General features: G+C 43.9%; 1 protein-coding gene across 3 annotated transcripts in view; it reads right to left on the reverse strand.

Annotated features, from left to right (window-relative positions):
* egfl7 (EGF-like-domain, multiple 7) overlaps positions 1-795 on the reverse strand; it is an 18,069-nt gene extending 17,274 nt beyond the window's left edge. For all 3 annotated transcript variants that reach the window (XM_076284825.1, XM_076284826.1, XM_076284821.1), the window contains exon 1: positions 586-795. The gene's annotated coding sequence lies outside the window, so the exon portion shown is untranslated. The remainder of the gene's footprint in view (positions 1-585) is intronic.
* Positions 796-7,500: the final 6,705 nt, after the last annotated feature.

Consider the following 7,500-nt stretch of genomic DNA (forward strand, 5'->3'; position numbering starts at 1 on the left):
TTATGTTTATGTATATGTTTAAAAAAAAAACTTTGTCACACATGCGCCATCTGTGTGCGAGGCTCGCGAGTATGACCAGCACCCGATGCGCCCCAAAGCACTATCGCTTCAACACTCAAACAGACTGAAAAAAATAAATAAACGATGGATGTGGTATGACCAGATAAATCAAAACACTATTTACATAGTCTGAACAGATATTCTTCTAAAGAAAAATGTCAACTACCGACTGAGTTTCGTCGGCAAATAGGCTACTCGAGAAAATAAAAGTCGGCCAGCTACTGATTAATGGCATAGGCTAGCCTATAGTGTCAGCATAAGTTGTTTTGGTGAAGCCATAGACTGCAAAGACTAGGCCTACGCCGTTGTTGACTTTAAGCATGGCCTAATCTATCCTATGATATAATATGGACCTAAAAAACAACATCTGGCATAATAAGGTACCCCGATTCAACGAGTCAGGATAGCAGACAAATAAACAATTTTCAGTTTACACCAGAAAAGACAGAATCCGTACGTAGATGAATACATTGAATATATAAATGTATAAATCGGTGCATCTGATGCAACGCTTTATTTACTCACCACTTCATCATAAAATCAGGTGCCACTCAATTCATCTTGTGCGCAACTACAGCCATGATCTACTAGAACCTGCCGCTGTTTGACGAAGTCAGCCATGGTCACTTTGTGTTAAAGACCTGGGGCACGTACTAATTTATTTTGGTTTAAAAGACTAATGCAGAGGTGCGTGAACATGGGCCGCATTGGGCCCGGGAGAAGTGAACTGCCTCTGGGCGTCTGAGGTCGGTTTTATGCGGCGCTTCCTCTGGAACGTGGAGAACGGACGTACAATCCCAAACCGGAAATCCTGTGAGTGTTGCGCGCTGATAAAACCCTTTCGCTGCACAAACACGCGCCATCCTGCCCGAATGCGGCCTGAGAATCAGGGTCTTTGAGCGGCATATCCTAAATGGGCGGCAAAGTGGGAGTCAGAGGGTGGGATGGCGGTGAGGAACAGGCCTTGGGGGTGACATGATGTGACGCTGGGTCTCTGAATGGTTTCGTGTCTCCTAGTCCCTGCACTATTAGTCTCTTCTGTGGCTTAATTACTGAGAGCAGGCAGATCAGAGGGCTTGGCCCACTACAGCCCTTAGGCATGGCCCTGCTTACATATTCTCTGCCATTCCGTTACGCAAACACACACACACACACACACACATGTAAACACTAGTCATTACCTGATTAATGTGTATGTGTGCACATGTGCATGTGGTTGCGTTCATGTTTGTTTGGGAGGAAAAAAAGAGAATGAGAGAGAGTAAGTGGGGATATGATCAGATGATATCCATTAGATCGCAAGGCAATCCTTTTGTGAACCCAGACTAAAGGAGACTAAAGGTTCTTGAGACACCTCTGTTGACGAACCATAACAGTCAAGGCCTTGTTCATCCTCATATGGCTCTACTTAAACCCATTCCTTTGCAAACTCATATGGTTCTACAGGGATCTGAAGAAAGCCCTTATGGAAACAGTGAAATGGTGCTGCTCTTGGATATGACATGAAAGTCTGCGTTTGTGCTAATGCATTCTGACATGCATTAGTGTGAACAGGTTCCAACAGACAATAAGGACTTATTACACACATGTTGACAAATGGATATTATGAGAAATTGGCTTTGGTAGCACAAAGGTAGTCTGTGTGCGTGTGTGTGTGTGTGTGTGTGTGTGTGTGTGTGTGTGTGTGTGTGTCTGCTGGGGGGCTGTATTTTGGCAGCAACGGGGGCAAAGCTCACAGCAGATTAACTCTGGATCATTTATCATAAGTCCTGAGTGCCAACAGGACCCCTCTCACAACTACACACACACACACACACACACACACACACACAGACAGACACACACACACACACACACACACACACACGGAGACAGACAGACACACAATCCCGGTTTTGACCCTTCTGACCCATTAGTTGAGGAAATTGAGCTTCACAGACACATCTACTCTCCCCTTAACCTCTCTCTCACAGATGGTGCCTTGGAGATCCTTGGCCCCTCCATCACAATGCATGTTGCTGTGCGCATTTGTGTTATTCTGCATTTCGTGTTTTGCAGGACATATACAATATATGTATACAAAGCTGGACATCTTTGTGTGTGTGTGTGTGTGTGTGTGTGTGTGTGTGAGTGTGTGTGCATGTGAACATTTCATTGGAGTTGTTCATCTCATCTGTGAGCGAATGACTGTGTGTGTGTTTGTGTGTGTGTGTGTGTGTGTGTGCAAGAGAGAGAGGGAGAGAGAGAGAGAGAGATTGAATGTGTTATTGTGTTATTTTTGTTGTGATAGCTCTTCAGCGTACGTGCCACACATCATGGGAGTCATTCAAGTGCAGGTAGAAGAACAGGAGGTGAGTGTGTGTGTTCTATTGTGTTTGGGAGAGCACAGGCCATTCTGAATTTCAGAACACAAGAGTGGGAGTACAGAGGTGTTAGCCAGAGGAAACCTGTGTGTGTGTGTGTGTGTGTGTGTGTGTGTGTGTGTGTGTGTGTGTGTGTGTGTGTGTGTGTGTGTGTGAGTATAGGGGCAGGGGGTTGGGATGGGTGGGTGACGCTACCAGTGTGTGTGACAAAATCATTCCTTTCCTCTATCATCCTGATGGTCTCTGTCCTGTTCCTCCCTCTCCTCTCCCTCTCTCCCTCTCTTTCTCTCTGTCTCTCTCTCCCTCATTCTGGGTAGGGTTGAATTAGTTGGATCAGAGGAATGCAAAGAGGGGGAGAGGGAGAGGAGAGGAGAAGGAGGAAGTCAGCCACAGCAGCGCTTCCTCCTCAACAGGAAACAGGAAGTGTGTGTTGGAGACTGATTGTGCTGGCGGGTCCCCCTGAACAATCACGTTCTGGCAAGAGCAGGAAAAAGGACCTGCGTCAGAGGGTGGGGCTCATAATGTCTGTGAGTATGTATGTCTGTGTGTGTGTGTGTGTGAGAGAAAAACACAGTGTGTGTGTTTGTGTGTGTGTGTGTGTGTTTGACCTGAGAAGTTGATTGACATTCTTCAGAATATGTATTCGATCTAAGCAGCCTCCACAAAGTTACAATGACTTTAAAGGTGTTTCCCAGTATTTTTCGATATCAAATACGAGATGCTTCAGGGAATGCCAGTGCTGAAACTAAGTTGTGAACTAAAAGTTACCACCGGGGCAGTGGTAGTGTAGTGGTTAAGGAGCTGGGCTAGCGTGCAGTAGTCTGAAAGTTGTCAGTTCAATTCCCAACTTCCACCGTTGTGCCCTTGAGCAAGGCACTTAACCCCAAGGTGCTCCGGGGACAATGTGATCCCTTGTAATATAGCTGACATATGTAAGTCACTTTGGTCAAGAAGTGTCTGCTAAATGTAATGTAAAAGCATGGAAATATTGTAATTATGGTGTGAAACAAGCAGGTGACCTGATCAAAAGAAGGGTGCCATGATGATACAGAAAGAAAAGAGATGAAATCTAGGAAAAAGGTAGATGGAAGTACAGAGAAAGAAAGTGAGGGAGTGAGTGAAGGAGTAAAAAAATGACAAAGATGGGAGAGGGGAGGGGGAAGTGGGTTGGGCACTCTCTAAATATTATTGTTGCTGATAAACAAATCACTCCTTGGTAATGTTCCCACTGTGAATTGAAAGTACACTCTCCAGCTTCACATATTTGTCAGCATGTGTGTGTATGAGATTGTGTATTTGTGTGTGTTTGTGTGCAAGTGTTTACTAGAAATGTGCCAACAATTGTGCTTGTGTTCGACAGCAGGTATTTTTGAACTCACAGTTTTACACACAATTCGCCTGCTGCTGATGATGTCATCGGCATAGTCTGGGGAAATGAATCGGACTCAGCTCTTCGAAACACACAGATCTGATAGAACATATGTAAACACAGACGCTAAACTAAACGAAAACCAAATTCCCTCTTCCTCTCTCTCTTTCTTCTGTGTCTCTGTCTCTCTTTCTCTCTCTCTCTTTCTCTCTCTCTCTCTCACACACACACACACACACACACACACACACACACACACAGAGATATACATTCATTCACCATGGGTAGTATCAGAGCTGAGGATCTGTGTTGTATTTGAATTTTCTGGCGAATGTTTGAAGGGATGCAGTGGTTCTTAGGGTCTCAATTCAGTGGGTCTGCGTACCACAGTGGTCAGAAGAAGAATGGCCCTTGTCTCTGTGAAGACATGCACTCTTTTATCACTAATTCACACACACCCAAACACATCACACAAAACTGCATTTTAACACTTACGTACTTACCCTCCCACTGTAAAATGCACAGATTCACATGTAGGCTTTTTATGGGCGAAGGGGAGGATAGGTCTGATATCACTTTCGGTCCCTTTGGCACCCTCAATCCCTTCTTCTCTCTCTCCCTCTTTTCTTTCTCTCTCTCTCTTTCTCTTTCTGTCTCTCTAACTCTCGACTGTGATGACATGATTTCCACTCTCAAGAGCCAAACAGGATATCCTTCATCCCGTGGCTTGCACCCTCAAACCTCTTTACACACACACACACACACACACACACACACACACACACACACACACACACACACACACAAAGTCCCATTCCAGCTTATCACACAGGACTGACTTGTGTGGTTCAGCATCTTCAGTTCACACCCACTCACACATACAGATACACACATAATTTGTGTATATCATCCCACAACATTGAACACAGACACGCACACACACACACACACACACGCACACACTCACAGTGCATTATTCTTTGTGGTGAGTGACTGCAAACATACCACCAAACCCCCAAACAACACCCAACATGGTTGCCCCTGGCAACATGTGTTTTATTCGTTCATGGCAGCGCTCTTTGGGTCCACTGGAGGTGGTGACAGAACAGGGCTGGGCCGCCTCCTGCCAGAGACGGACCCGTGACATCTGTGTGTGTGTGTGTGTGTGTGTGTGTGTGTGTGTGTGTGTGTGTGAGAGAGAGAGAGTTTGACTAGTTGTCTGTGTGGATCTTCTTAGCCAGTGTGCATGTGTTTATGAATGTACTGAATACAGTGAAAAAACACTATGTCATGGCCGAAACCCACAAAGGAGTCACAACCTGTGGGATTGCGTTGTCTGCTTCTTTTTCTCTCTCTCTCTCTCTCTCTCTCTCTCTCTCACTCACTCACGTGCATACACCCACCCACCCACACACCCACAACCACACACACACACACACACACACACCACACACACACACACACACGCACACCATTTTTTTTACAGTTTTTTTCAACTGCTTACACACTAAATTTTTCAACTGCTTACACACTAAATCTTTTCTTGTCACACAATTTTCTAAACATGTTTTCTTAACATCATAACCCCACACCAAATCTGCAAAACCATACACTAATTCTCAGTGTTTGACTCAGTTTTCAATTGACTAAAACACATTTTGCACCACACACAATTTTCTACCTAACACACAAAAATCTAACAGGAAGTAACTTGATTTCGTTTTTCAAACACAACCCATCAAAATGCCACACTAAATCATCAGTGCTTCACTCTCTCTCTTCACATGTGTAAACACTCTTTACTTTACTGAACACCATCCAATCATTGCCTTAGTATAGGTCTATGAATAGATATACTGTCTATATAGGTATGGACCCTTTCAATCTGCTCCCAGAGGATTTCCGGTTTAACTATTCAGAACCAATGCAGATACTTTGAAAGGAAAATTACAGTAATGTTCCACAAAAAGTTGACTTTATGTAAAATGTGTCTTTTTACTCAGTACCATTAGCTCAATAAATTTTTCTGTGCCTCCAGAAATGCCTTAGGAACGCTTAGGATTGTTTGTTTCTGCAGTTGAAAGGGTCTATAGGCCTATGACAGGGATGGATTACTGCATGGGCCTACCGGGCCCAGGCCCAGGGGCCCAAGGGGTCAGGGGGCCCTGAAGCCCAAGCCTTTGCATGGATTCATTGCCTCAATATCAACAAATCAGGATGTAGGCTATGAATCTTATTGAATTTAGTATTGGCCTTCCCCAAAATTCACCAGAATACAGGAAATCACATCAAACAAATTAAAAAAAATTCTGGGGGAGGACCCCCAAACCCCCCCTCCCACATATACGACAATAAGTGGGGGGCCCTTAATGCATCTGGGCCCAGGGGCCCAAAAGTTCATAATCCGCCCATGGCCTATGAATACATACTGTACACCACCCCCCCCCCCTCCCACACACACACACTTGTCTTTGGAAAAAGCAAAGCAATTCGATAGTATAGTCAGTCATTTCCGTCTTACAGTAGGCAAAATCAGTGTTTTCAAAACTCCATGTACATCTGGTGGTCATTGTATTCTGCTTTGCTTTTTTTCTTGTTAGCTGAAAAATACTGTATTCGCAACAGCAAATTATTTGGGAAAAATCACTATTTTTGGTTTCAATATTGCTTGCATTTTTCCTGTGTATTTCAACTTCTCTTTGTTGATATCGTAACTTTCACTCTTACATATAGAAAGCCTAAGACAGAAGAGCTTTAGGTTTTGAGCAACAGTGTGTACATGATGTATCCAAAATGTCATATTATGACAAAAGTGTTTGCAATGTGAGGCGAATGTTTGATTTAAAGATGTGGACATTTTGAATGCTGTGTGTCATTTTGCTGGAGATTTGAGGCATTTTGCATTTTGTGTGAGCAATTGTTGGTTTTGTGTGTGGAGTTTTGAAAAATAGACACAGAGTTTTGAAAACGTGTGTAAACAGTTGTAAAAAACTGTAATTCCCTGTCTGGCTCCCAGCTCTGAAGTTAGTGAGATATTCTCAGGAGATGGCTTAGTCTAAAGCCAAAAGCCAAACCTAATTTATGTGAAATGTTAAATGTTTTCAGCTCCTCCAGGTTTCATTGTGTGTGTGTATGTGTGTGTGTGTGTGTGTGTGTGTGTGTGTGTGTGTGTGTGTGTGTGTGTGTGTGCACATGCGTGCAATGTCTGCTCCTGCAGCTCCAGGTATTTGCGGGTTTGTAGTATGACGGTGGACGTGATTGGTTGTTGTGCTTCTGCAGAGAGGTTATTTTTCTTACTGGTGATAACGGGTCCCATATTGAATGATTCCAATCCAAAATGGCACCTACAGAGAATTTAATAAAGCTCTCTCTCTCTCTCTCTCTTTCTCTTTCTCTCTCTCTCTGAAATGCATCACTTAATTTTTCTTCCTCTCTCTGCTGAACAAGTCAACTCACTGTGAGCTGTTTTAAGTATGTGTATGTGTGTGTAGGAGTGTAAGTTGAGTGTGTTTTGTTGAAGTCATTGCATAGACGCTAACACATGTACACACAGACACTCACACACGCTCACAAATCACGCCCCCCAAACCACCCCGCCCATAAAGTGATTTTATGACTTTAACCCCCAAATCTGATAAACACATTAACAGGACTAAATCTGTTTAGAGATTTTGTGTGTGTGTGTGTGTGTGTGTGTGTGTGTGTGTG

The sequence above is a fragment of the Alosa pseudoharengus genome, unplaced genomic scaffold (genome assembly GCF_046254945.1).
Source record: "Alosa pseudoharengus isolate Yale_2024_CS ecotype anadromous, Long Island Sound unplaced genomic scaffold, YU_APseudo_1.1 YU_APseudo_1.1_scf_14, whole genome shotgun sequence".
NCBI classification, from domain to species: Eukaryota; Metazoa; Chordata; class Actinopteri; order Clupeiformes; family Clupeidae; genus Alosa; species Alosa pseudoharengus.